This window comes from Oncorhynchus keta, chromosome 21, assembly GCF_023373465.1.
Source record: "Oncorhynchus keta strain PuntledgeMale-10-30-2019 chromosome 21, Oket_V2, whole genome shotgun sequence".
In the NCBI taxonomy this organism is placed as follows: domain Eukaryota; kingdom Metazoa; phylum Chordata; class Actinopteri; order Salmoniformes; family Salmonidae; genus Oncorhynchus; species Oncorhynchus keta.
The window spans coordinates 24,771,940-24,799,020 of record NC_068441.1 but is presented as its reverse complement, the minus strand read 5'-3'; the positions used below and the strand labels follow the sequence as shown (position 1 = coordinate 24,799,020).

General features: G+C 43.3%; 1 protein-coding gene across 1 annotated transcript in view; it reads left to right on the top strand.

Moving 5' to 3' along the window:
• The first annotated feature begins 8,674 nt into the window (after positions 1-8,674).
• LOC118400325 (G-protein coupled receptor 22-like) overlaps positions 8,675-27,081 on the top strand; it is a 30,093-nt gene continuing 11,686 nt past the window's right edge. The window contains exon 1 of the mRNA XM_052473570.1: positions 8,675-9,053. The gene's annotated coding sequence lies outside the window, so the exon portion shown is untranslated. The remainder of the gene's footprint in view (positions 9,054-27,081) is intronic.

Below are 27,081 nucleotides of genomic sequence, written 5' to 3'. Positions count from 1 at the left end.
TGTCCTGGGTTAATGGAATACGAATGAGTGTCATCCAATATGCTGTAATAGAAGTAAGGCCATGCTCATAAAAAATAAATTGTCCTCCCTCATCTTAAACAGCACTGACCACCACTGATGCTGTCGTACAATTCGATCCAGAGCATCCCATACATGCTCAATGGGTGACATGTCTGCTGAGTATTCAGGCCATGGAAGAACTGGGACATTCATCTTCCAGGAATTGTGTACAGATCCTTGTGACATGGGGCTGTGAATTGTCATGCTGAAACATGAGGTGATAGCGGTGGATGAATGGCACGACAATGTGCCTCAATATCTCGTCACGGTATGTCTGTGCATTCAAATTGCCATCGATAAAAATGCAATTGTGTTCGATGTCTGTAGCTTATGCCTTCCCATACCATAACCCAACCCCACCATGGGGCACTCTGTTCACAACGCTGACATCAGCAAATCACTCGCCATACACGCTCATGAAATATGTGACCAACACTTTACATTTATATTTTTGATCAGTGTATATAAAATGATGGTTGTTGATGTGTATGCCTATATTTCAGATACATTTTTGTACATTTGAATGTTGCAGTAATAGGACCTTGGCCTAGCGTTATGAGCGAGCAAGAGAGAATATTATTTTGATAGCAGGCCTGATCTCAATGACTCGACTGCACCCGCATGGAGAGAAAGAGAACTGCTCATTTTCTAAGAATCTCGAGGCTCATTTCAGTTTCCTAATACAGCAGGAAAATGAATTGTGAAAAAATAATCATCAAGTTAAGATCTGACACCTGTAGCAGCGTTGTGACATTTTAAACTGCACAGTCTCAGTTTCGTTATCCACTCCAGCTGGTCTTCACTCAGAGGCTCTAATAAGGTCAGCCGTGAGGTTCCTGTCACTGCGTCTCGGCCTTCAAAGGCGATGCAAGCTGTGTCTGAATGTAAATCAGCTTAAAGCACATCCTAATTTAATTCTCAAATCCATTATTGACCAGGTGCCTGGGATTCATCTTTAAGTTCTTTGTGAAAAATTCAATAAGGTAAAGAAAGATCAGTTGTCTTCAAAAACACTACTACTCCTCCTGAATGTAATTTATTTGAGTAGATTGTTTTAAAAGTATCATGACAATAATGATTTGCTATTGTCTTTGTGGGATAACTAATTTAGCTCCTTTTATTTGTCAAGTCAAGTTTGTGTGTGTGCATTCCAGCACGTCCCTAACAGATGCTCAGCTTCTGAGGTCTTTGGTCACAGCTGTTTCATAGATCAAGAGCCTGTCTAGAACGTGCATGGGGGTGTTACACAAGTGTGTTTTTGTGCATGCTTGCGTATGTTTGTGTGTTTGAGTGAGTAAGTGTGTGCGTGGATATGTACATGCTTGTCTGTACATCCCTGTTTATATAGGCCGATGTGTTTCTGTGTGTGTGTGTGTGTGTGTGTGTGTGTGTGTGTGTGTGTGTGTGTGTGTGTGTGTGTGTGTGTGTGTGTGTGTGTGTGTGTGTGTGTGTGTGTGTGTGTGTGTGTGTGTGTGTGTGTGTGTGTGTGTGTGTGTGTGTGTGTGCGCCCACTCGTGACTGTGGTGCTGGCGAGGCTTGTCCTCTTGACTGAGGTGTTGCCAGAGCTCGAGCCATGTGAGGGTTCCTGCGTTGATACTGTGCCAGGGTCACAAGTGGGGGTGCTGGGGCTCTTTGATGCTCCGCTGCTTGGGCAGGTGGAGGCCCACATCTCCTAAAGCCTTTTGCATGCTTCCCAGTTGAAAAGGTTGCCACACATATTATGATGACATTTGTTTACGCTTTCGTTCGTCTTGGTGTTCGGCAGGTTTTTTTCTGGCTGTTCGTGCAAATACATTTTTATCTTGAGGCAAGTCGAAGTTCAGTAGCCAAAGTCTACGCCCCTTCATCTGTGATTGGTCAACAGTACTACGCCTAGTAGGACTGGGAACTATGGACGGGATTCTTCAATGAAGTGTTATCATTCAATTAGAGAACCTTGCTACTGTATATCGCCAGTCTTTTTACTGTTGTTTTATTTCTTTACCTACCTATTGTTCACCTAATACCAGTTTTGCACTATTGGTTCGAGCATGTAAGTAAGCATTTCACTGTAAGGTCTACCTGTTGTATTCTGCGCACGTGACAATTTGATTTGATTTGAGAAAGCTGTGTTCCAAAATGCGCACTTGCGTTCTCCCGTTCTTCAAGGGCGATCTTCCAAGAACTCCTGAGAGAGAAAACCGTCTAGTATGGGAGACCGCAGAGCACCTAAATACTTTGACATGACCTCTAACATGAACAGGAAACTGCATCATCACGCAGCCTGCATCATCACGTAGCCAGCATCAAAAAAGCTATGTGCTTCAGCACTCGGCAGTCCCATTCTGTGAGCTTGTGTGAGCTCTTCATTGGAGATTGCTGTGTGCTCGATTTTACACACCAGTCAGCAACGGGTGTGGCTGAAATAGCCGAATCCACTAATTTGAAGGGGTGGTGTCCACATACTTTTGTATATATAGTGTATTACATCCGTGCATATTATTAAATGACACTGATGTTCAAGATAGTTTGGTTTTATATTCACGTTACGCATTGATAGCTAATTGATAAGTGATATGATGCAATACAATTAGATTAGAAGGCCTAGACTAACGTAAGCTAAATGCACTGGATACAAAACAAACACTGGCACATTATAGGAGAACATGGAGGAGAACATGTCCAATTTAATGATATGCATGCATTTCAAACGGGAATATATATTACATTAAATGAATACACCATTGTAATATTATTAATGCCTTTCTCTCCTTACAGGGGATTAGACAGATGAACTGCAGGCCCCAGATGCCCAAGCCTCAAAACCAGAACAGTGCCGAGACATCAACACTTGTAATTTTTTATAAGTATTAACCCTTTTATTTGCTTTCCTGTATCTATGGATGAATCCTTAGAACACAGCCCCTTGTACAAAACAAGTCAAGTTTCAAGTTTTATTGGTTGTATGTACCAGATACACATGGTCCAAACAAATGCTTACTTGCAGGTTCCTTCTCGACAATGCAACAAAAATAAGAAATAATAAAAGATAAGAATACGAACATAAAGTAAATGGCTCTGTAGAATACACCTTTTAGCATCCCCAAGTGAGCAACATCGAGGAGATTAACATTCAATATCTTGTTCAGTACATGAGGGCAAATTTTGTCACGACAGCCATGGGTTGTTTCTACACAGGAGTTTGCAGGTTTTTTTCCAGTCTTTCACTAACGCCTCATTCAACTAATTGTGGTCTTTGCTGAGCAGGAATAAAAACATGCAGAGTGCAGTTCCCTGGGGCAGAAAATGCCCACGTCTGTATTTTAGAATGAGCTTCATATGTTACAATGAGCTGACAATTCTGCATGATAGAGAACGCCATGGGAGGAGACATTTACTTCACTGCAAAAAAATATGTTTTTGTTCATGTGCAATGGTTTTGTAAACAGCTTTGCATATTCATAGGCTTGATCAAGTTCACCGATTTACATTTAATTGATCATTTCATTATTCAAAATGTTTTCTTTATATGTAATGGTGAAACACGAGGGGAGGGGAAGTGACAGATGTTAGCTAACGTTAGGTAAATAGACAATGCATGCATTTATTGACTGATCATGTAAGAATACACAAGTAACTTGATTTGCTAGCACACCTAGATTAAACAGAACACAGCCTTTTCTACATTTTTAATCAGATGTTGTTAAAATGACTTACCTCTGACTATTTTGTCCTGCCAAGCCAATGCCATAGAGTGAAATGAAGGCATCAGTTGCCATCTGCCCCTGAAAACAAATAGAAAAAAAAGATTTGCTACAATCATCATTAACTGGCGAGCAAGTTTACCAATTCAGGATTAAGGAACTGTCCGGGTAAAGAGCAATGACTCAACATTTGAATTCATATGAAAGAAATTAGTTGAACATTTTCACATAATTTGGTGAATAAATAAACATAATACTTACATTTTACAAAGTTATTCCTTAATCCTCTGGAACATTTTCTCTGAAGTGGGAATTTTCTCTGTGTTGCAATTTGTTATGGGATACCCTCCCCGGTGAAGAGAATGAAAAAGTATGCACCCATGTGCGCTTTGTTTTCCAGATCTCCCAAGTATGCTTATAGAACTTCTGGTACATACTCGCTATAATATGCTCTAGATAGAACACAAGTATGCATTTTGGAACATTATATAGTTTTCATGCAAATTGTTGTTAGATGCCACATTTTTTGCAAACATCTAAGTTAGATTTTTTTCAACTTTTGCAACTAAGACCTCATCTGCAAAAATGTCAAAATGTATTACAAAATATCTTGGTTTATCTTCAATTAATTGCGACTATTTTGAGGAAGTGTATATCATGTCTATGTTGTTGCTATGGTGTCTCAAAAGGGACAAACAGTAATATTGATGCTTTTATCTCGTTTTTCAACTAAATATATTTTAAGGGGGTATGCAAGGCACACCGCCCACATACTGAACCTAGTATGTGGGCGCAGTCAGGCCTGCTGTCAGACAGGACACTAGTAGGTCTTTATGATGTGACACTATATACAGGGTCAAGAGTTTTCCTGACAGTGTAATCTGACCAGGAAAAACTCTGTGCTCTAAAAGATGCCCCTAGCCCAGAGCAAGGGCTCAGAGTTTTACCTGGTCAGGTAAGTGGTTGATACAATTATACAAGTGTGTGTGTGTGCGCGCACGCGCGTGTGTGTATGCATGTATACATGTGTGTCTTTGCACCCTGTTTCAAGGACACAAGTGTAGCGTCTGATATATGGGCGTTGGGCTGGCCCTCATGATCGCTGGCTCATTCTGCATTTTAATACAACTGAGATCATCAGCAATACTGATGGGTAACAAGGCCAGATTGTGTGTTTTAGAAAGAGGCAGAAAGAGAGAGAGAGAGAAAGATGTCAGTCAAATCACTGTGTTCTAATCTAACATGAGCCTCCGAACTCACTGCATAATTCCCCTAGCAGCACCCTCCGGCCTCTGTTTATCTGCCCTCATTTCCCTTGGTCTGTATTTCCCGCTGTTCCCTGAATACACTGCTGTATTTTCCCTTGCTGTGTGAAGTTTAGTGCACGTTTGGCAATGGCATGGGTTTGATCGTTAGACAGGTAGAGAATGTCTTTGAATACTAAAACGTAAAAACGTGTGTGTGTGTGTGTCCATGAGAGAGAGAGAGAGAGAGAGAGAGAGAGAGAGAGAGAGAGAGAGAGAGAGAGAGAGAGAGAGAGAGAGAGAATATAAAAGTACACCATAGGACACAGACTATCTCTGGTAGACATGGCATGATATTTAATTTTTCCCTGTGATATTATCAGTTTTAGCATGTAAATCTTGGTGGGGCAAAACATGTAAATGTGGGATGCATGCCAGCAAAGACACTACACAACACTAAACAACACATTATTTGCACTATACTACAAATGGCTATCAGCGGAGCCTTGTCTGGCAGCGAAACAAATCATTCAGCCTCATTTACTGCCTTTTAAAAAAACATAGCTGATATTGCTGACTTGCTTAAACAAATGTGGTTTCTACTGACAATTGAGATGTACAAACATGGGCCATTTTTACAGTGTTCAAGTCAGAACCGTAGGGAAAAATAAAGGGGGAAATGATAGTGACAGGTAACACGTAATGATGGTGATAGGTGTGCGTAATGAAGGGCAGCCTGGCACCTTTGAGTGCCAGAGAGGGGGAGAGGGACTGCTGAGGCATGGGCACTGGACAAGCTGGCTGAGGCGTAGACACCTGACGAGCCGGCTGAGACGTGGGAGCCTGACGATCCAGCTGAGGCGTGAGAGCCTGACGATCCCGCTGAGGTGTGAGAGCCTGACGATCCCACTCAGTCATGGGAGCCTGACGGGCCGGCTGAAACATGACGTGGGGTGGGCGCCTGCCGAGCCACCCGAGGCAAAAAGACCTCTTGAGCCAGCTAAAGCATGGAAGACCGATGAGCTACCTGAGGCACCCCCGTTTCCATCGGCGACGGCACCCGGACCCAACGTCACCAACCAAAACAAAAAAAACTCTCTGATTCTTCCTTTCGTGGTGTCAGCCTTCTGTGAGGATCGACGTTGGAGACGAGAAGCAAGTACATGGAATGAACATTTAATAAACAACGGACATGAAATAGAACAGGAACAGCGTCGGGAAAAATAACCACATCAATGCTGACACAGGGAGCAGACAGATATAGGGGGGTAATCAACAAAATAATGGAGTCCAGGTGAGTCCAATATTGTGCAGCTGCGCCCAATGATGGTGACAGGTGTGTGTAATGATGAGCAGCCCGGCTCCAGAGAGAGAGAGAGAGAGAGCAGGAGGATGCGTGACACATTTAAGCAGACAATGAAATCTCTTACAATATTCAATGATTACATTTCTTAAAACAGGTTATAGGCTACATGTGCACCACCAAGTCAGAACAGTAGGCAAAATGAAGAGGTGAAAATAGACCAAATTATTAGGGTGAGGCACATGGGCTACTAACAGCTTACTACACAACATACACTTACTATTACTTTCTTAGCTGCAGTATACATATCTCACTGGCATATTACATCATTTATGCAGCAGCATACAATACATTTTTAGTCTCACCTTGTTGTGCTGTGCTCACTTGAACAGGAAGGTGGCACGGCGGTCCTTTCATAGGCAAATTTTGTCATCAGACTTTGTCATCAAAGCCTGGCATTCTCTGAATCTATGGTGCTTTCAAGACAACTGGGAACTCTGGAAAAAAAGGGTTGAATCACGATGACGTCAGTGATCTTCAGGTCGTAGCTTTAGAAAGATGCCCGAGGTCCAAATTTACAATTACGAGTTGGATGAAAGTTTAAAACGTATTTTCTCAGTCGTAGCTCGTTTCTCCAGAGTTGCCAGTTGTCTTGAACTCACTAAAGTCATATTTTGCAGTTCTGAATTAACAATTGTTTTGAGCGCGGCACAAATCATGCTTCATTGACAACATGGACAATGTTGAATGTTTATCATTTTAAACTAGGACCCTTAATCTTAGACTTGGGACCACACAGCCACTCCACTGAATAACAGGCTGATGATTGCTTTGTAATGTTTGCCGTTAGCCACTGATTCCTTCCAAACCACTCATTGTTGAATTTGCGATTTCCAACTTGCTGTGTAACTTGCTGTGGCCGATGTGCACCGATACGTTTGATCTATAATTTCTCTTCATTAATTTTCTTCATATGACAAGGATTAAAAAGGATTTGCCAGTAGATTGTCAGCTTGATTCATGATGATGACTGCTAGCTAAAAAGTATGAAAGTATGATGTTGTCCAATCAAAGCTACTGTAGATATAAAGTGATTAGATGTCATTTTATCTGTGGCCAATCACCTTGAGCCTTCTTGGATGGGCACTACTAATGTAACTCTATAGCAGCACACAAGAGGCAGGAATTTTAGAGCTCTATCCTTAGACTTGGTGGTGAAGTAGTATCCCCATGAATGACAGAACACCGCTCAATGCTCCGTATTTTCTACTGGCTTGCCCCACCACCACGGAAAGTACTGAGCTAGGCTGAAACAGATGCATTTTGGAGCTGCCTTACCCAAGAAAACAAAGACGAGACCATGTTTGTATGCAACTTTTTTAACTCAATGATATATCTATATATTTTTTGACATTGTTTGCAAAACTGATATGTGACACATATTAATGCCAAACTAACATGCAAAACAGGCAAGCCCCTCCCCCCCAAAAAAGTAAAAAATGTGGCTCTGCCCCATCTGCCCTGAATGATGGGTCGCCACTGGATATTATCCACTAAACACTACCTTGTTTTACAGGGAAGAAAGAAGTGTTTGAATTATAAACATTGAGCTTCACTTATATGGCAACTCATCATGAAGTCAGTGTGACAATTTACTGGACATAAATTCATATTTTTGACAGGTTCACATAAAAACCTCCAGCTTTCTCCCTTTTATATGCCACCTATTTTATTCTTCATCCTATTCATCCCTCTGACATGTTGACAGAGTCATCTTATCATTTATTTGGTTTAACTTCTCACCCTCTCACAGATTGAGATTGAAACGTCTGATATGGATAGACAATGACTGACATTTTTGTGCCAGGGTCTGACATCAGACAATGTGTAAAGTAATTCAGTTTTGCACTCGTCACTGACACCCGTTCATATTCAAGGCAGTGTGATTGCTTGTGGGGAGCTCTCACCTCTAGAAAATACAGGGGGAAATAGAGGAAAATAACCAAATGAAACGGAACATTGTCTGAATACAATATCTGTTGAATAGAGAGGAAAACAGTGGCCATTTTTTCTCAAGCGGACCTGCCATTCTTTCATCTTGTCCTCACATACCCACCCTGAGAGATAGAGAAGGTGGAGGTGGTGTAATATAGTGTTGTACTGTGTGTGAGAGGGAGCAGAAATGTTTCAGGAATCACTATTAGGGAGCATTCACCCTTGAGGAATCTCAGGTTGTCCTTGTAACAATACCCATCATACCCCCTTCCTCATATTCCATTCCCCCTCCAACTATAGCGCTCAATCCCCCCTTCTCCACCCGCCTCCCCTTCCTACATGCCTTCCTTTATGCCTGCAGATAGTGACCATATTGGAGAAGGGTTGGATTGGCTGCGCTTCTATGAGCGGCAACCAGCTGCAGTGCATGTGTAATCTATGCGTTTCGTTTGATTGATTCATTTGTGGGATGCTTCATTCTGTGTAGAGACAATGAGCTGATTTCGTCTAGAGAGGGAAAACGCTAAAAGGTTGAGAAATTAATTGATTTATGAACAGAAAAAGGTCGGTACTAACCATTCTTTCTTGTCCCGTGGAGGATTTCGTACCAATCCCGCGCTAAAGGCGCGAAATTATTCCGGTCACGTCGCGCGCTGAAAGCGGGCTGTCCTGGAGCTTTGGTGCTCTGTGCACGCGAGAGATAGCGCAGCGCGCGGACACCTGCAGTATAATGTAGCGGGAATTCCCCTCCTAAACCGGCGTAAGGAGGTAAGTAAAAAAAAGTACTAAACCATTTACATTATGTTTATAATTCTATATAGGTTATAGGCTGCCGTTAGCCTTCCGCCATGTTATCCTCTACATATATATATATATATATATATATATATATATACTGCATCTTGAGAGTTCATTTATCTATTGAAGGATCATTTGTTTGTTTTAGACATTGATACAAGAGAAGTTGGAAGAAATTGTTGAATTGAAAAATGTTGAATTATGCAACATTAACACACATGTTGCAGTTCAGGCCACATGGCAAGGATGCAGGGTCGGTAGAAGTGTGCGATCAGCCCAGAGGGTCGGGAAGAGAAGTCCATAGAGCGTCATTACCAGCTCAGTAACCTAACGTAGCCAGGGCAGTAATGGGATGCTTACCAAAGCCTGTCCTGCCGAGGAGTGTCTCTGTCGAATGGTTGTTTTTATGGATGCTTTGGAACGACAAATACACATAAGTCGCCAAGTGCATAGGTGTTACTGTGTATGCTGTAATAGTACATGGTCTAGTTTTTTTGTATGCTTCATTGTGGCAAGTAGGCTAAATGTTAGACTACTATATAGGCATATTGTCATTGCAAACACCACTGACTGTCACATAGCAGGGGTATTTAAAAAAAATCGGAATTCATTCCATGAATGCATTTTGTTTAAGTTTGTCCCAGAAAGGCAAAATTAAGGAAGATGAGAGAAGAGCCATGTTACAGCATAGACTAGATGGACTAGTAGCACTCAGTCTAAAGAGTCCTTTATGTAGTCAGTTGCACTACTGTTGTAAAACAGCTTTGTTTTCATGCAGTCTGCATCCATTTATCACCTAAATGTATAGAGTACTATCAGACAATCACACGTCCATATTATATCCCTGCCCTATAGGCTGCCTACTATACAGCCCTAATCAAAAGTTTAGACACACCTACACATTCCAAGGTTAGTTTTTTTTTTTGGGGGGGGGGGTAGTTTTCTTTTTCTAAATTCTTGAATAATAGTGAATACAAAACACATAACACATGGAATCATGTGGAAAACAGAAAGTGTTAAACAAATCAAAATATATATTATATATATTTTATATTTCAAAGTCTTCAAAGTAGCCACCCTTTGCATGATGACAGCTTTGCACACTCTTGGCATTCTCTCAACCAGCTTCATGAGATAGTCACCTGGAATGCATTTCAATTAACCTGTTGAGTGTAGGGGCCGGTATTTTGATGTTTGGATGAAAAACGTACCCAGATGAAACTGCCTATTTCTCAGGCCCAGAATCTAGAATATGCATAAAATTGTCAGATTAGGATAGAAAACCCACTAAACTTTCCAAAACTGTCCAAATATTGTCTGTGAGTATAACAGAACTGATATTGCAGGCGATAACCTGAGGGAAATCCAACAAGGAAATGCCTAAGAGAAACAAATCTCCCTGTTCCATTGCATGCCTTCCCTCCATTTAAATATCAACTAGATTCCTTTCTCTTTGGCTTCCATATGGTGTGAACTTTCTGTAGACATAGTTTCAGGCTTTTATTCTGAAAAATGAGCGAGAACGGTCACATCACGTCAGTGGATTGCTGGGTGCCAGCAGTGTTTTGCATGTGCAACAGCTTGGAGAAGACAATTTCTCTCTCTCTCCTAATGAAAAAGCTACGGTCCGGTTGAAATATTATTGATTATTTATGGTAAAAACAACCTGAGGATTGATTATAAAAAACGTTTGACATGTTTCTACGAACTTTACGGATACTATTTGGAATTTTCGTCTGCAGACCGCTCGAGCCTGTGGATTTCTGAACAAAATGCGCCAACCAAATGGAGGTATTTAGGATATGAAAATAATCTTTATGGATCAAAAGGAACATTTATTGTGTAACTGGGAGTCTTGTGAGTGCAAACATCCGAAGATCATCAAAGGTAAGCGATTCATTTTATTGCCTTTCTGACTTTCGTGACCAATCTACTTTGCTGCTAGCTGTTTGTGATGTTTTGTCTGCTGAGAGCGATGTCCTAACATAAACGCTTAGATAGCTTTTGCTGTAAAGCTTTTTTGAAATCTGACACACCAGGTGGATTAACAACAAGCTAAGCTGTGTTTTGTTATATTGCACTTCTGATTTCATGAAAATTAAATATTTTTTGTAGTTTAATTTGAATTTGGCGCTCTGCAATTCAGAGGATGTTGACGAAAATTATCCCGCTAACGGGATGGGTGCGCCAAGAAGTTAACAGGTGTGCCTTGTTCAAAGTTAATTTGTGGAATTTCTTTCCTTCTTAATGCGTTTGAGCCAATCAGTTGTGTTGTGACAAGTTAAGGGTGTTATACTGAAGATAGCCCTATTTGGTAAAAGACCAAGTCCATATTATGGCAAGAACAGCTCAAATAAGCAAAGAGAAATGACAGTCCATCATTACTTTAAGACATGAAGGTCAGTCAATCTGGAAAATGTCAAGAACTTTGAACGTTTCTTCAAGTGCAGTCGCAAAAGCCAACAAGCGCTATGATGAAACTGGCTCTCATGAGGACCTCCACAGGAAAGAAAGACCCAGAGTTACCTCTGTTGCAGAGGATAAGTTCATTAACTGCACCTCAGAATGCAGCCCAAATAAATGCTTCACAGAGTTCAAGTAACAGACATATCTCAACATCAACTGTTCAGAGGGGACTGCGTGAATCAGTCCTTCAAGGTCTAATTGCTGCAAAGAAACCGCTATTAAATACACCAATAAGAAGAAGAGACTTGCTTGGGCCAAAAAACATGAGCAATGGACTGGACCGTGGAAATATGTACTTTGATCTGGTGAGTCCAAATCTGAGATTTTTGGTTCCAAATGCCATGTCTTTGTGAGACGCAGAGTAGGTGAACGGATGATCTCAGCATGTGTGGTTCCCACTGTGAAGCATGGAGGAGGAGGAGGTGTGATGGTGTGGGGGTGCTTTGCTGGTGACACTGTCTGTGATTTATTTAGAATTCAAGGCACAATTAACCAGCATGGCTAGCCATCCCATTTGGTTTGCGCTTAGTGGGACTATCATTTGTTTTTCAACAGAAAAATTACACAACAATCCTCCAGGATGTGTAAGGGCTATTTGACCAAGGAGGGTGATGGACTGTTGCATCAGATGACTGGGCTTCCACAATCACCCAACCTCAATCCAATTGAGATTGTTTGGGATAAGTTTGCCAGCAGAGTGAAGGACAAGCAGTCAACAAGTTCTCAGCATATGTGGGAACTATTTCAACTGTTGGAAAAGCATTCCAGGCGAAGCTGATTGAGAGAATGCTGGGAGTGTGCAAAGCTGTCCTCAAAGCAAACGGTGCATACTTTTAAAATCTAAAATATATTTGGATTTGTTTAATACTTTTTTGGTTACTACATGATTCCATATGTGTTATTTCATAGTTTTGATGTCGTCACTATTAAGCTGCAATGTAGAAAATAGTCAAAATAAAGAAAACCTCTTGAAGGAGTAGGTGTGTCCAAACTTAGGCCTACTGTTATCAAAGAGGCTGTGTAGTCACACAGTATTTTACATTGCCTGTGTATTTGTATGCAATCAGTTGTGTGTTATAGGAGCTGCTTTTCTCCTCATTCGTATTGTTGCTTGGGGAGTCCCTGTTGTGAAACCCAAAGGGATTGTCTCAAAAAAACAATTCCCATTCCACTCACATTTCTTTTGTGGCTCCCCCCTCTTGACGCCAGAGAGAAAAACGTGAGTTTTAATGTTAATTTTCTGCAATTCTACACATTTAGCCATGGGGCAGGCATAGAGAATATGTTGCAGGTTTTCTGCAGTTCTACACATTTTTTCATGGGGCAGCGATAATGTTTTAAAGCTAATTTCCCGCTATTCTACACATTTTGTCATGACTTATGTCATGGAATAATATCTGAGTGGGAGTGACTAGCAAAATCAATGGGGGCCCCCTGGAGGTCAGGGCCCCTGGGCACACGCCCAGTGTGCCTGGTTGGTATTCAGCCATGATTACTAAAAGTTTAGATAACTATCTAGACTAACTTACCAATGTAAAAATTGTTAGCTGACATGGCTAATTGAGTGACTGTCAGTTACTGACTGACAAAACAAGAGAACTACTGATGCACACCCAAATTTCGAACTTGCACCTTGATTCTTCTACTATTCTAACTCTCAAAAGTAAGTTGAGACCCCCGCTGACTTTATAAAAATACATTTAAAAAACACTTATGACTCTTATGCCTGGAGCTGGCCCTGTGTGTGTGTGTGTGTGTGTGTGTGTGTGTGTGTGTGTGTGTGTGTGTGTGTGTGTGTGTGTGTGTGTGTGTGTGTGTGTGTGTGTGTGTGTGTGTGTGTGTGTGTGTGTGTGTGTGTGTGTGTGTGTGTGTGTGTGTGTGAGAGAGAGAGTGCGAGCGAGAGAAAGAACGTGTGTGTGCATACAATTTACAATTTTGCACACTAGAGTGTTTGTTTGGTGTTTGTCTTTCTGTGCATGATGTGGTGCACGTGTGTGTATTCATGGAGGATTTGATGGTGGATGTGGTGGGGGAATATATTTTTACAAATGTGTCACTCTACAGCTAGCTGCTGCAGTAATTGAGCGAAGCTGTCATATTTGATTCCTGTACAATGAGTAAAATATTTGCTCTCTCCTACAGTTGTTCTGTAATGCACTGAATGTTCCGATGTAGAGGTTAATACACTCACTATCCTAAGATTTCATAACATCATGAGAGTCACAATTTGCCTGGAAGTCTAGGGACATCAGAAATAAGAAAGGCTAAGAAAGGTTGTTGTTTAAGGCAGTTGTCTTCAGTTAAGTCATTTGTGGTTTTGAATGTGTTCATACAGTATGTTTTCATCTGTGTTGATATATCTGATGGGCTTTTGTGTTGTGAACCTGAGGGCCTACAGTACACAGACTCACTGGTTCCAGCTATTTTCTAAGACTGCTGGAGACTATTATTCTTAACAGAGTGGTTGCAGATCCAACTTTTCCTGGACCTTTCTTCCTGCCAACTAAAGGTCCGAGGGGTCTCTACAGTACGTATATATATATTTTTGCATAGCTGCTGCTCACTCTGCTGCCGCTTTAATGATCGGACGTCTTGTCATGTTGTAGTCTACCAACTTCGACATGTTGCACATGATCCATATGTTGTTTAACAAACTTCTTTGTCTGTTGGAACAGTAGGCTAGGCTATTGCAAACATAAGCATGACACAAACAGGCAGTCTAATTAGCAATGTCATGTTCTTTTTTCAGAAGAGAGTACATGCAGCTATTTAGGCAGCATATCAAACACAAGCAAGACACAGACATGCAGTCTAAATAATGATTTAATTACATTTTTTCATCATCATTGCAACATTGGCATAGTAGGGAGCAGAAAAGCAGTCAAAGTAGAAGTGTTCTTTTTCAGGATACAATACGGCAGCATAACTATAAAGATTACATCATCGCAAATGTATGTGTGTGTTTAAAAAGCAGATTGTTTTTCCCCAATGCAATGTGTAGTCTGCACCCTGCTTATGCTGCTGCAATATCCTTAGTTACAACAGACGGAGAAAGTGGCAGCCTTCGTCCTAAATTACCCTTAGTAATACAAGGCCGAGACATAGGCTACATCATCATGTCGATCAAATTGGTTGAGGGTTCAGAAGAAGGTGAATAAAGAGAGAAACGTGAAGGGGAGGTAGAGCAGCAGATATGTAAAATAACACGTGCAGAACTTGAATCGGACCTTCAGCTCTGGGGAAAAAAAGATCCAGGGGGGCAGGACGGTTACGTACGGATCCGCAGCCTCGGCTTATTCTTCATGGCCGGATATTTAAAGTCATCCAAAACCATCTCTAATATTTTCTCTCTCTGACTCAGAAGGTTTGAACAGGGTTGGATGAATACAAATGAATATGAAGAGGGTTCAGTTTTACACAGTTCATCTGTGCAGACTTTTCCCCTGTGTAAAGCAGTGAGGTGGCTATGTGAAATTAGAAGCACATTGCAATTAATTCACTGATCCAAGATAATGAGTGACGAGAAAAGATTTCTCCACCGCACAATAAATACATTGAGAAAGTGAGAGAGATGTGTGTGATCCAAAGCTAGATAGGATAAAAGTAAGGAGAGGGGGTGGGAGGGAGGGACACATGAAAAGCAGACAAAATGGATAGATGGAAAGATAAATCGCCAGTGAGGTTGAGGGAGGCACTAAGGAGAGATATGCCATCAAGGAGGGGGAGATCGCTGTGAAAGTGGGGAGATAAAACACAAATGTGTGTGCTTTTTTTATCCATTCATGTGTCTGTGTGAGTGCATTCGTGTGTGCGCTTGCTGTGTGTGTCCACGTGTGTGTGAACGTGTGCACGTGGGTGTGTCCGTGTTATGTGTGCCCGTGTGCATCCGTTCATGGGTGTGAGAGTGTGTGTGTGCCTGTATGCGTGTGTACATGTGTAGTATGACAAGGCCACATGCAGGACGGTATGGTGCTGGTTTCCCTTTCCTTCTGTTGTTGAGGTCTGTCACTGCAGTGTGATAGCCTAGCGGAGGGAGTGAGGGAGATGACAGTAGTGGCCCTCCCCTCCTGCCCAAATGACGCCCTGTCTGCAAGAGATAGATGGGATTCATTGAGCTCTAATTGCCTTCTGGAGAGATTTAACTTCATCACTTTAACCCTACTTTGGCCTCTCATATCTGTCATGTCTGTCTGTCTGTCTTGCCTTTCTGCTACTGTGTCTATCCTCTGTCCTTTTCTCTTTCTTTCCCTTTGCTCTAAAAATGTAACCTCTCTTGATCTACCCATCTCTCTGTTCCTGTTTTTCTCTCCTTCTCCCTCTCCCCCCTCTCTCTCTCCCTTGGCTTGTTCAGGCAGATGTTGAACTGTAATATTACAATGGGACTCTGGCGTATGGTGAAACAAAAACAAAACTACACCTCCGTCCCAACACCAGCAGCATGCTTATCTGGGACGAATTCATACATAAACACTTCCTAAAAGTGGCATACTGTCTGCGAAAACTTTAGTTTTCATGTATGTGGGGGGCATGGAATGACAATGGGGAAAATACCACACCTGAGTTTCAAATACTTGTGAATTTGATTGAAATACTTGTTTGAGCCTGTCTGGTTTAATAAACCAACAGAAAAGTAGCCTACTAAAATTGCAAACCTGCCCCATCTGGCACGCCAGGTAGACTCAAGCAAAGCTCAAAGTATTTGAATACATTTTTTTAAGTATTTGAAACCCAGGCCAGGTCAGAAAAATACACAGGATTTGAATGCTTTTCTTGGAAAACAGTGCAATTTTTGTGAAGCTGGTCCTCACAATTTATGAGATTGTCATGTTCTTTTCACCTAAAATGGCCATTTGTGCCCCAGACGGAACTCATTCACGCCTCATGACAGAAAGGTTTGTGACACCACCGTTGCTTAGCACCGCTTAGCACTTAAAACCCCTCAAGTAATGTGGGAGTAATTATGGGAGAAAAAAATGTATCCTAATGAATGTAATTATAATCCACTAAGTTATTGTTCAACAGCACTACATATCACATTGTGCTAGAATACACAACCTACCAGCATCATAATTTCTCTCCATGCGGCCTGCTATGCTTAAACCCTCTCCGTCATAGCTTGATTATACAGTGACTCAGTGGCGCCTGATTTGGATTCATTCTCTTTTTTAAAGAGGCTTGATTGCATTGCGGTCTTGATTGGCCTTATTGATGGGCTGGTACTTGTAATGGCTAAATGACAGACTTGGTCTCTCGGGCTGGGGATAGTTATGTGATGTGAGAAGGTTTTATAACGGATGCTAAAGCAACTTCTATTGACAACAATCTGATAAGCCGACACATGATAATGATGACACTTCCCCAGGACCCAAGGCTTACCTAGAGATCAAGGTCCTCTTCATCTATAGCTATCCTTAGGGGTTCCTCTGCCTTACTGTACCAGGGCCATTTTGGACAGGATTTGGGTTCACCTCAGGCATGTGAATGTGTTGCTGGGTGGGTGAGTTGTGGGCTGTTTTGTGTAGGTGTTAGGCCATCTGTGTCCTTTTGTGTGAGTAAGGCAGAGAGAGATAGTGGGAATCAAAGGCTCTTTTAAAGAGCAAGTATTAGTGTTTATAAGGAAATACAAAATGTTGGTGATAGAAATGAGTAGAATTGTGATTACAAAGATTTCCATTGGAAATCTGTTTTTAATTGATATTATAGCTGATACAGAAAGAGCTTTAAAGATCTCAATACATTGAGGAGATACTGAAAATATGGAGAGAGAAAACGAGCAAGAGAGGCATGATGGATGGGAAAGAGGAGAGAAGAGGAGGAGGGTTTGGGAGTGGTCAAATGAGAGCTGGATAGAGGGAGTGAATAGGGCTCAAACATTCCCCTCAAGCGATTACACGACTCAACATCCATCTGCAACTCTCTACCTCCCTCCCATTCATCACTCCTTCCCTACATCCCCCCTTTCTTTTTCTCTCTTTCTGTCTCACTCTCAAACAGGTGGATGGGATCCAGCAGTCTTTTAAACACACAAGATGTAAGTTACCACAGATGGTTATCAATCTTCAAAGGGGAGTAGGTTTGTGTGGTTTGTTGGTGGTGATGTGGGATAGAGGATACGTTCCTGTGTGGGGGTTTGAAGCAGTGGATGGTGGGATAGGCTGTTTGTATTGGTGGCACAATATGGCGTGTGTGTGCTCGTGTGTGACGTAGCCATCTCTGAGGCGGGACGCAGTAGGCAGTGTGTGTACATGTGAGTGTGTATATCAGTGTATGGTTGGGTGGTGGGGGTCTGCATTAAGCAAACTGAGCAGAAGTGAAAATGACAGGTGGAGCGTATTCTATTATTTTACTGTCAGATTTAAATAACATATCCCAGTAGCGCTAGCCGTAGTATGAATATTTCTATTTACTATTGATGACTGTCCAGAGAAAATAGAGTGAACTAGGCAGCTACATTTCTTTTCTCATTTGGCTTCTTTGCATTGAGCTGGCAGTAGCATGCTCTGTGTTGGGCTTGGACAGGCTGCTTTTTCTGCTAGGTGTTGGTTGGCTTCCAGGGAGGCTGCTGGCCCAGCTGGTGGCTGCTAGCGGTTAGCACTGCGGGATGAATTGAGTGGGAAAATTAAGCCTTTGATCGATTGTCTCACTGCGGACATTAGAAACACCTAAGACAGCCATGAGTCAGCAGTCTCTTCACTCTCTTCCCATCTCTCTCTCTCTAGCCCTCTTATTCTCTTTCTCTCTCTCTCGCTATCACTCTCTCTCTTTCTCTAACCCCCCTCTCTCTTTCTCTGTCCCTCCCCCTTGCTCCCTCTGTCTGTCAGTACCCATCTATCAATACACTTTATCACTATATTTTCACTCTCAATTTAGTGGTGGTCTCTGTCCTTTTGCAGATGTCACACCATTTTGTCTCCCAAGGCCATTGCTGTGTGTGTGTGTGTCTTAATGAGAACCTGTCACATTGACAGCCGGATCTGTTTATAGATTTGCCTCCTGTGACAGTGGAACTATAGGAGCTTGACTAGCTGTCAGTCAACTCTCACCTATACCATAGCAACAGAGCCCCATAACTGTAGTAGATGGAGCAGAGTTCTCGCTCTGGTTAGAGTGACACGCCTCTACTTAGGACCAATAAATACTGTGTTTTGTGTTTATTTTATTAAATCTGTCAACAAGACAGTGTGAACTTAATTATATTATAAGTTCTAAAACAATGTTTCTATCTGCTGGTTGAGGCTAGTAGTTAGATCAAATTGAATGAGCTCGATAGCCATAAGCAAGGTCTATTGGTTGCCTGCTAGGTGAGGTGGTAGAACTTGCTGTCTTTCTGAGAACAATGATGTGTGACTGGTGCAAAGTTTGTTCCAGTCACAAATCAATCTGAACAGAGTCAAACTAATGAAGAGAGCACAGAGGAACACACAAGGCTCTCATGTCACCCCCTGAGTCCAAATGAAGCTTCTGAATGGGTAATGAGAGGCCTGGGTTGGTTCCTTTGACTTTGGCCAAATCAGTTGATTGATTGCTTGTTTTTTGTTAGGAGATTTTGCTCCTGGTTGGGGAGATGTGCTGGATCTGCCATCAAACTTTAATGACCTCAGGGACGAGCATTTTCCCCCCGTTTCTCCTCTATTTGGGTTGTTGTTAAATAGAACATGAGGCTGGTTGTCTTCATCTCTTCCCCCATCCCCTCCATCTCTGTCTGGCCTGTCAATCACATGCCTGCTAGGCTTTGTGTCTGTGGTGTGTCACCTTGCTTCCAGCTATACTGTTCACTGTTTACTGCATACTTGGCTGGCCAAATAACACACACAGGCGAGTGTATTAGTATTTTATTAGGATCCCCAATCAGCTGCTGCCAAGGCAGCGGCTACTCTTCCTGTGGTCCAAAAAGGAAACAAAACACAACAAATATAATACATCTCTCTGGTGATATCACATACATTATTGAGCATTTAACACATACTGTATAGTCCAAATTATGACTTTTATAACGGCACAGGGTGAGACCCAGATGCAGACACAGGATGCAGATGGTTCGAGTCTCTGAAATATATTTAACAACAAGGGGCAGGCAAGAGGCAGGTCGAGGACAGGCAAAAGTTCATAAACCAGAGTTCAAACGGTACAAGGCGGCAGGCAGGCTCGAGATAAGGGCAAGCTGAGTGGTCAGGCAGGCGTGCTTAGTGTTAGGGCAGGCAAGAGGTCAGAAAGGGGAGGACTAGAAAAACGGAGACTAGGAAAAACCAGGAGCTCGGAAAAACACTGGTACGCTTGACAAGACAAGACGAACTGGCAACAGACAAACAGAGAACACAGGAATAAATACACTGGGAATAATGGGCAAGATTGGTGACACCTGGACGGGGGTGGAGACAATCACAAATACATGTGAAACAGATCAGGGTGTGACACTTTTAGCACTCTATACTAACTTCCTATGAGAATAGGCTTTAGGTAAGGCAGATGAACCTGTAGCTATATTACTTCCACATCATCTGACATGAGATCGTCTCTCAGCCTAACAGGAATATTACTCTGGACATGTATAGCATATACACCTCCTCCATTTGCATTCCTATCTTTTCTGTATATGCTATAACCATGTATAGCTGCTACTGCATCATCAAATGAATTATTTATGTGTGTTTCAGAGATGGTCAGAATATGAATGTTTTCTGATGTTAGTAAGATGTCAATTTCATGAACCTTGTTTCTCAGGCTACATACACTCAAAGGTTTGGGGTCACTTAGAAATGTCCTTGTTTTTGAAAGAAAATACAATTTTTTTTTGTTCATTAAAATAACATCAAATTGATCAGAAATACAGTGTAGATGTTGTTAATGTTGTAAATGACAATGGTAGCTGGAAACAGCTGATTTTAATGGAATATCTACATAGGTGTACAGAGAGGCCCATTATCAGCAATCATCAGTCCTGTGTTCCAATTCCAATAATCCAAGTTGATCATTTAAAAGGCTAATTGATCATTAGAAAACCCTGTTGCAATTATGTTAGCACAGCTGAAAACTGGTGTTCTGATTAAAGAGGCAATAAAACTGGCCTTTAGACTAGTTAAGTATCTGGAGCATCAACATTTGTGGATTCGATTACAGGCTCAAAATGGCCAGAAACAAAGAACTTTCTTCTCAAACTCGTCAGTCTATTCTTGTTCTGAGAAATTTAGGCTATTCCATGTGAGAAATTGCCAAGAAACTGAAGATCTCGTACAAAGCTGTGTACAACTCCCTTGACGGAACAGCGCAAACTGGCCCTAACCAGAATAGAAAGAGGAGTGCGAGGCCCCGTTGCGCAACTGAGCAAGAGGAAAACTACATTAGTGTCTAGTTTGAGAAACAGATGCTTCATTAGTCCTCAACTGGCAGCTTCATTAAATCGTACCCGCAAAACACCAGTCTCAACGTCAACAGTGAAGAGGCGACTCTGGGATGCTGGCCTTCTAGTTCTTCTGTCCAGTGTCTGTGTTCTTTTGCCCATCTTAATCTTTTATTTTTATTGGCCGGTCTGAGATATGGCTTTTTCTTTGCAACTAGTGAAAAGGTTAATCCAGTGTTCTCTGTCAACCTCTTTTACTTCCATTTTCTCCCTGCCATTTCGCAACACCATCTATCTCTCTCTCTCTCTGGCTCTGCCTCTTGCTACTCTCTTCACCCTCTCGCCTCTTGTCAAAAGGAATAACTTGAGTTTACCTCTCCTTACATTTTTACATTTTTTTGTCATTTAGCAGACACTCTTACAGTTAGTGCATTAATCTTAAGGTGGAACAACCACATATCACAGTCATAGTAAGTACATTTTTCCTCAATTAAGTAGCTATCAGCAAAGTCAGAGCTAGTAAGCGGGAAAAGAGTCAAGTACGAGTGTTCGTTTACGAAAGTGTTTTTTTGGACGGGAGGGAGTGCTTTGAGTGCTCGGTTGGGGTGTAGGGTTTGAGCATAGGTAGGGAGGGGCAGTTCCTCTTGCTGCTCCGTAGGCAAGTACCATGATCTTGTAGTGGATTCGAGCTTCAACTGGAAGCCAGTGGAGTGTGCGTATGAGCGGGGGTACTTGGTCGAACTTGGGAAGGTTGAACACCAGGTGAGCTGCAGAATTCTGGATAAGTTGCTGGTGTTTGATGGCACAAGTCAACAGAGAGTTGCAGTAGTACAGAAAAGAGATGACAATTGCATGGATTAAGACCTGTGCCGCTTCTTTTGTGAGGTAGGAGCTTACTCTCCGGGTGTTGTAGAGCATGAACCTGCAGGAGCGGGTCACTGCTTTGATGTCCATCATGTTGTCCATATCAGTAGAGGGTTAACACCAATCTCTCATTCTTGTCGTGTTCACAGATTGGAACATATTCAAGAACAACAATGCCAACATACTTGACTACAGAGACAGGGTCACATCTGACATCAGTGTATGTGGGGAGAACTGCATCCCATCAAACACTTTTGTATCAAACAGCAGCGACAAGCCATGGTTCACTGGTGAGCTCAGGGCTCTCCAGTGCCAAAGTGGAAGCCCGCAGGGCTCTCTGCTCTGCCAGAGAGGAAGACCACAGGAGAAAGACCGGGGACCTCTACAGAGAGGCCAAGAAAAAGCTTCTCTCAGGAATTAAGGCAGCCAAACAGCAGTACAAAGTCAGGCTACAGCAATAGTTCTCCAGCAATGACTGCTTTTTTTCTCTGGAAAGGACTAAAACAGGTTACCACCTACAAACCAAAAGCTCTGACGGCAGATGACCCCTCACTGCTGAATAAACTAAACCAGTTTTACTGCAGATTTGACTCACAATGTCTCCTCAATCACCAGGACAAACCCCCCCCACTCCCACCTCCCCCTCCTTGCCACTTCCGCCTCTCACCCATCTACTCAATCCCACCCCTCCCTTCCCCATACCTCTTCAGGCTCCACTCTACTCTACCCCTCTGCCATCCCAGGTCCCCGCCATCCTGTCCCAGGCTGCCCTCCCCTTCCCCCACCCCTGGTCATCACACAGCATGAGATCAACAGACTCTTTAGGAAACAGAACAGCAGGAACGCTGCCAGCCACACTTAAAGGTGCAATATGCAGAAATCGCTCTGCCATTTCCTGTTGCTAAAATGCTAATAGTTTGCCCAATTTCAGTTTATCTAACCCGCTGTGAAAAACCGCTTCATCTAAACCGCTATATTTTCAATGACCAAAAATATTGTATTTTCAACTGTTTGAAGCTGGTGTACAAAACCAACTTTAAAATATTAATATTTTTTTAACTAGGCAAGTTCGTTATGAACAAATTCTTATTTACAATGACGGCCTACAATGGCCAAACCTGGACAACACTGGGCCAATTGTGCGCCACCCTATGGGACTCCCAATCACAGCCTATAATCAAACCAGGGTGTCTGTAGTGACGCCTCAAGCACTGAGAAGCAGTGCCTTAGACCGCTGCGCCACTCAGGAGCCCAATTACAAAACTTAAGAACGGCAAGCATAGAAATAGTTCACATAGAACAGATCTTCCACTTCTTAGACGTGCTTTCGATGAAGATTGACAGATCTATAACTCACATTTCTATGTGAATTTGGTCAGGTTGCCCAAAAAGTTACATATTGCAGCACCAAAATCTATTTTAATTCCAGGTTGTAAGGCAACAAAATAGGAAAAATGCCAAGGGGGTGAATTCCAAGATGGCGTAGCAATCGGACGTGTGTTTTGTCTTGTCCCGTCCTGTCTAGTGTAAATATAGTTTTCTTAGTTTTTTTTCTGTATATATTTCGTACATATTTTAATCTCACTTTCAAACTAGAGCTGAATATACTCTCCTGCAACCCGCATCACCCAATGTGGTACGGATCTGCTTTTTCTATACTTTACTTTAGAACCGGAACCACCATCAGAAGCTAGCCAGCTAACTAGCTACTACTCAGTTAGCCATTGCTAGCGGTCTTCAAAGCTAACTAGGACACCAGCGCGACATCAACCTAGAGCATATCAGACTGCTCTTTCTCTACCACATCTCCGGATTCCTACCGCAAGCTCTGAACCTTTACACCGGATCATCGCAACTAGCTAGCTGCAATCCGAGTGGCTACTCCTGGCTAACGTCTCTGTCCCAAAACAAGCTACAGTTAGCCTTGAGCTAAGCCCATCTCCCGACTAGCCGAAGAGGCCCAACAATACCTCTTTTGCCAATTGGCCTGGACCCTTTACTGCCGACACGGAGCCCCGCCGATCCATCACGACTGGTCCGCCGACATAATCGTCCGAGGTGGTTTCAACAGGCTTTTCGTTGCGACATCGCCAAAGATCCATCTGCTGGCCAAGGCCCGCGAGCTTTCTGAAACGCTGTGTCTCCAGCTCACCCAGCGCACTAGAGCTCCTGTAGCATACTCCTGGGCTACAATTACCCGGGCCCACGACCGGTCTGTCGATGTCACCGCAAGAAGAGGAATAAACAGACTCACCCCATCGCGACGTCCCCCAAAGGTTAGCTCTCTAGCCCTCGCTATCTCCCTGCTTGCTAATTCGGCCTGCTAACGGCTAGCTTGTCTAGCCCGGGCCTACGAACTGTTAGCTTGTTAGCACAGGCCTGCTAACCATCTGGCTCACTGCATTCCAAACACTCTGAACCCATTTACTTTCTATCTCTCTTTGATTTTTATTTTGTTTATACCTTCCGGAAACCTGCCTCACCCACTGTGATACGGAATCGCTATCACCTTTAATTTTTATTTTATTTTTATGACACACTCAAGAACCTCCAGACGCTAACCAGCTAACTAGCTACAAGCTATTTAGTCATTGTTATTTTTTTTTTAAATCCTGGATAACACTCGCCAGCCCAGCTTCCCTGCCCATCCACCGCTGCCCCCTGGACACTGATCTCTTGGCTACATAGCTGACGCACGCTGGACTGTCCATTAATCACGGTACTCCATTCTGCTTGTTTGTTTTATCTGTCCGCCCAGTTGCCTAGTCAACGCCATTTTACCTGCTGTTTGTTGTGCTAGCTGATTAGCCTCGCCTACTGTTTTTAGCTAGCTTTCCCAATTCAACACCTGTGATTACTGTATGCCTCGCTGTATGTCTCTCCCAAATGTCAATATGCCTTGTATACTGTTGTTCAGGTTAGTTATCATTGTTTTAGTTCACAATGGAGTCCCTAGATCCACTCTGCATACCCCTGTTACCTCCTTTGTCCCACCCCCCACACATGCGGTGACCTCACCCATTACAACCAGCATGTCCAGAGATACAACCTCTCTCATCATCACCCAGTGCCTGGGCTTACCTCCGCTGTACCCGCACCCCACCATACCCCTGTCTGCGCATTATGCCCTGAATATATTCTACCATGCCCAGAAACCTGCTCCTCTTATCCTCTGCCCCCAACGCTCTAGGCGACCAGTTTTGATAGCCTTTAGCCGCACCCTCATACTACTCCTTCTCTGTTCCGCGGGTGATGTGGAGGTAAACCCAGGCCCTGCATGTCCCCAGGTACCCTCATTTGTTGACTTCTGTGATCGAAAAAGTCTTGGTTTTATGCATGTCAACATCAGAAGCCTCCTCCCTAAGTTTGTTTTACTCACTGCTTTAGCACACTCTGCTAACCCTGATGTCCTTGCCGTGTCTGAATCCTGGTTCAGGAAGGCCACCAAAAATTCATAGATTTCTATACCCAACTATAACATCTTCCGTCAAGATAGAACTGCCAAAGGGGGCGGAGTCGCAGTCTACTGCAGAGATAGCCTGCAAAGTAATGTCATACTTTCCAGGTCCATACCCAAACAGTTTGAACTACTAATTTTGAAAATTACTCTCTCCAGAAACAAGTCTCTCACTGTTGCCGCCTGCTACCGACCCCCGTCAGCTCCCAGCTGTGCCCTGGACACCATTTGTGAATTGATCGCCCCCCATCTAGCTTCAGAGTTTGTCCTGTTAGGTGACCTAAACTGGGATATGCTTAACACCCCGGCAGTCCTACAATCTAAGCTAGATGCCCTCAATCTCACGCAAATCATCAAGGAACCCACCAGGTACAACCCTAACTCTGTAAACAAGGGCACCCTCATAGACGTCATCCTGTCCTACTGGCCCACCAAATATACCTCCGCTGTCTTCAACCAGGATCTCAGCGATCACTGCCTCATCGCCTGTATCCGCCACGGAGCCGCAGTCAAACGACCACCCTCATCACTGTCAAACGCTCCCTAAAACACTTCTGTGAGCAGGCCTTTCTAATCGACCTGGCCCGTGTATCCTGGAAGGACATTGACCTCATCCCGTCAGTTGAGGATGCCTGGTCATTCTTTAAAAGTAACTTCCTCACCATTTTGGATAAGCATGCTCCGTTCAAAAATGCAGAACCAAGAACAGATACAGCCCTTGGTTCACTCCAGACCTGACTGCCCTCGACCAGCACAAAAACATCCTGTGGCGGACTGCAATAGCATCGAATAGCCCCGTGATATGCAACTGTTCAGGGAAGTCAGGAACCAATACACGCAGTCAGTCAGGAAAGCTAAGGCCAGCTTCTTCAGGCAAAAGTTTGCATCCTGTAGCTCCAACTCCAAAAGTTCTGGGACACTGTGAAGTCCATGGAGAACAAGAGCACCTCCTCCCAGCTGCCCACTGCACTGAGGCTAGGAAACACGGTCTCCACCGATAAATCCATGATTATCGAAAACTTCAATAAGCACTTCTCAACGGCTGGCCATGCCTTCCGCCTGGCTACTCCAACCTCGGCCAACAGCTCCGCCCCGTAGTTCCTCACCCAAGCCTCTCCAGGTTCTCCTTTACCCAAATCCAGATAGCAGATGTTCTGAAAGAGCTGCAAAACCTGGACCCGTACAAATCAGCTGGGCTTGACAATCTGGACCCGCTATTTCTGAAACTATCTGCCGCCATTGTCGCAACCCCTATTACCAGCCTGTTCAACCTCTCTTTCATATCGTCTGAGATCCCCAAGGATTGAAAGCTGCCGCAGTCATCCCCCTCTTCAAAGGAGGAGACACCCTGGACCCAAACTGCTATAGACCTATATCCATCCTGCCCTGCCTATCTAAGGTCTTCGAAAGCCAAGTCAACAAACAGGTCACTGACCATCTCGAATCCCACCGTACCTTCTCCGCTGTGCAATCTGGTTTCCGAGCCGGTCACGGGTGCACCTCAGCCACACTCAAGGTACTAAATGATATCATAACCGCCATCGATAAAAGACAGTACTGTGCAGCCGTCTTCATCAACCTCGCCAAGGCTTTCGACTCTGTCAATCACCAAATTCTTATCGGCAGACTCAACAGCCTCGGTTTTTCGGATGACTGCCTTGCCTGGTTCACCAATTACTTTGCAGACAGAGTTCAGTGTGTCAAATCAGAGGGCATGCTGTCCGGTCCTCTGGCAGTCTCTATGGGGGTGCCACAGGGTTCAATTCTCGGGCCGACTCTTTTCTCTGTATATATCAATGATGTTGCTCTTGCTGCGGGCGATTCCCTGATCCACCTCTACGCAGACGACACCATTCTATATACTTTCGGCCCGT